The sequence below is a fragment of the Dama dama genome, chromosome 20 (genome assembly GCF_033118175.1).
Source record: "Dama dama isolate Ldn47 chromosome 20, ASM3311817v1, whole genome shotgun sequence".
NCBI lineage: Eukaryota > Metazoa > Chordata > Mammalia > Artiodactyla > Cervidae > Dama > Dama dama.
The window spans coordinates 31,346,470-31,349,377 of NC_083700.1; the positions used below are offsets into that span (position 1 = coordinate 31,346,470).

At 43.2% G+C, this 2,908-nt stretch overlaps 1 non-coding gene across 1 annotated transcript; it reads left to right on the top strand.

Annotated features, from left to right (window-relative positions):
• The first annotated feature begins 1,605 nt into the window (after positions 1 to 1,605).
• LOC133041743 (U6 spliceosomal RNA) lies at positions 1,606 to 1,712 on the top strand. The gene has a single exon (XR_009689319.1). It is a non-coding gene; the product is annotated as a U6 spliceosomal RNA (small nuclear RNA).
• The last annotated feature ends 1,196 nt before the right edge of the window (positions 1,713 to 2,908 follow it).

A 2,908-nucleotide genomic window follows, 5' to 3' on the forward strand; every position in this document is an offset into this window, starting at 1 on the left:
GCAAGAATACTGGAGTGAGTTGCCATGCCCTCCTCCAGGGGGATCTTCCTGACCCAAGGATTAAACCCACATCTCCTGCGTCTCCTGCAGTGCAGGTGAATTTTTAACCTCTGAGCCACTGGGGAAGCCCCATTCTAGATCTATCACTCTCCAATGCCCCCAGCCCCATACCTGATCTGAATATCAGCTTTAATTGCCTTTCTTTTTGCAGGGAATCTCAACTTCTCTGAAAGCACTCTGGCCTTAGCTCTCCTCACCAAGCTGATACAGCTCTGTCTCAGAGCCCATTCCCTGAGGACATTTTTCCCCGTGGCTTCTCAGATGCTGGAGTATTCTATGGACTGTATAGCCCATGGGGTAGCAAAGAGTCGGACACAACTGAGTGACTTTCACTTCACATCACTTCTCAGATCCTAACTGCACACATTTCCAAAGTCATAGAGAGCCTGATGGTGAAACCAAGCAGGACCCTGGGTGGGGGAGGAGGGTCCTGGGTACAAAAGTCTTTCTGTGTCCCTTGTTTTCTGGCTAGCAGAAAACAGGCTTTTTTCAGCCTCCATGACCTTCTATGAGTTCCAATGGGTAGGTTGAAACAGTTGCTAATTAGGGAAGGGAGGGGATGCAGAGAAAAGGGAGGAAAAGTCAAGAAACAGTAGTATAGTCTTGGGGCAAGGTCCTGGTTCCCCTTTAAGGGGGTAACATATATATATATGTAAAACAGTATCTTTGAACTGTTTTGAAGATACTAAAACCCCCACCAGATGGGAGAAGTCAACTGTATGCTGCCACAAGCATGGAGACCTCAGACCAGTTGGATTCCGAATTCCAATTCCTCACCACCAACCAACCAGAAGAATGTCCACAAGCTGATCATGCCTCTTTTTTTTTTGGCTGCATATGGGGTTTTAATTCCCTAGTATATGGGATCTTAATTTCCTGACCAGAGATCAAACCCATACCCTTGGCATTGAAAGTGTGGAATTTTAACCACTGGATGGCCAAGGAAGTCCCAGATCATACCTTCTTTGAGCCGTTATTGCAAAACTCTTCTCTATTCCCTCCAGGTGAAGATACATAGTTTTAAGGGCATTAGCCTACTCTGGTTCCCTTTGTTTGGCAAAGCCATAAAACTGTTCTTTTCTACGTCACCCCAAACCTATCTCTGAGATTTAATTTAGTGTTAGGGTACAGAAGCCAGACTTGGTTTCAATGGGCCACATTGAGTTACATTTTATGGTAAAATGTTTAGGCTTGGTTTTGCTTAGAGTTGTGGTCTATTTTTGTTTGAGGAAAGGAGATGGGTAGTTTCATGTCATCATTAAAAAATACGAATTCATGCCCTCCTGGACCTTGCCATCCTACAAGAAACACAAGTTGCCTCAGTTGTCCTCCCAGATCCTAGTTTTCCCCCTTCACCTCTAACTTTCCACCATTTGCTCCAAGAATCCAGTTCCTATTGTTATAAACAAACAAAAAAATCCCAACTGCTTCTTAAAAGGATAGTTTATGCTTATTATACTGAAATAGTTGCTATTTATATCAAGTTTTCTAGGCATGAAAAAGTGCATAGAGTAAGTATTTTTATGGCTTTAAAATATAAACAGAGTGCTCGCTTCGGCAACACATATACTAAAATTGGAACGATACAGAGAAGATTAGCATGGCCCCTGCGCAAGGATGACACGCAAATTCGTGAAGCGTTCCATATTTTTACTAATGCATGTATATGGAATTTAGGAAGATGGTAACAATAACCCTATATGCAAGACAGAAAAAGAGACACAGATGTATAGAACAGACTTTTGGACTCTATGGGAGAAGGTGAGGGTGGGATGATCTGAGAGAACAGCATCGAAACATGTATATTATCAAGTGTGAAACAGATCGCCAGTCCAGGTTGGATGCATGAGACAAGTGCTCGGGGCTGGTGCACTGGGATGACCCAGAGGGATGGGGTGGGGAGGGAGGTGGGAGGGGGGTTCAGGATGGGGAACACATGTAAATCCATGGCTGATTCATGTCAATGTATGGCAAAAACCACTACAGTATTGTAAAGTAATTAGCATCCAACTAATAAAAATAATTGAGGGGGAAAAAAAGCAAATTAAAAGCAAAAATAAAATAAAATATAAACAGAAATAACTCTATTGGTAATTGGAAAATTATCAAAATATTGGTAAGAATCAAGTTTGCTGCTATAGGAATTGCAAAACAAAGATTTTTAAAGGCCATACATTGGTTGATTGATCAGGAATTATTGAACAATTAGATCTGGGGACATGGAGAGTAATTACTCTCTCATCCTTGTTGTTGTTGTTCAGTTACTAAGTTGTGTCTGACTCTTTGCAACCCCATGGACTGTAGCCTGTCAGGCTCCTCTGTCCATGGGATTTCCCAAGGAAGATGACTAGAGTGGGTTGCCATTTCCTTCTCCAGAGGATCTTCCCAAGCCAGGGATCAAATTTGCATTTCCCACATTTGCAGGTGGATTCTTTACCACTGAGCCACCAGGGAAGACCTGGTGGGCTTTCTCATCCTTAGGATACTGCTATCCCAGGCTACTGTCAGTACCACCCACCAAGGGTACCCCATCAACTCTGGAGCCAGGCATTGAGGAAGGGGTGGAGTGAAAGCCTGAGAGTGGGAGTCCAGAGGAAAAAGCAGGCCTGTGCGCCTCTTTAGTTCCTAAAACCAAGGTCCCCACCAGCCCACAGTCTCTCTTTTCCTAAGAGCAGAGCACAGGCATTTTAAAGACCGTATCTGTCAAGAGATATGAACCATTTGCAGATTATTATGAAAGTTAACACAAATCTGATTATCGCCCCAGTGAACCAAATTACAGTAAATTCATCCAACAAGATTAACATCAAATAGATTTGCTGAGTTTACTGCCAGCAGCCTTGGCCAG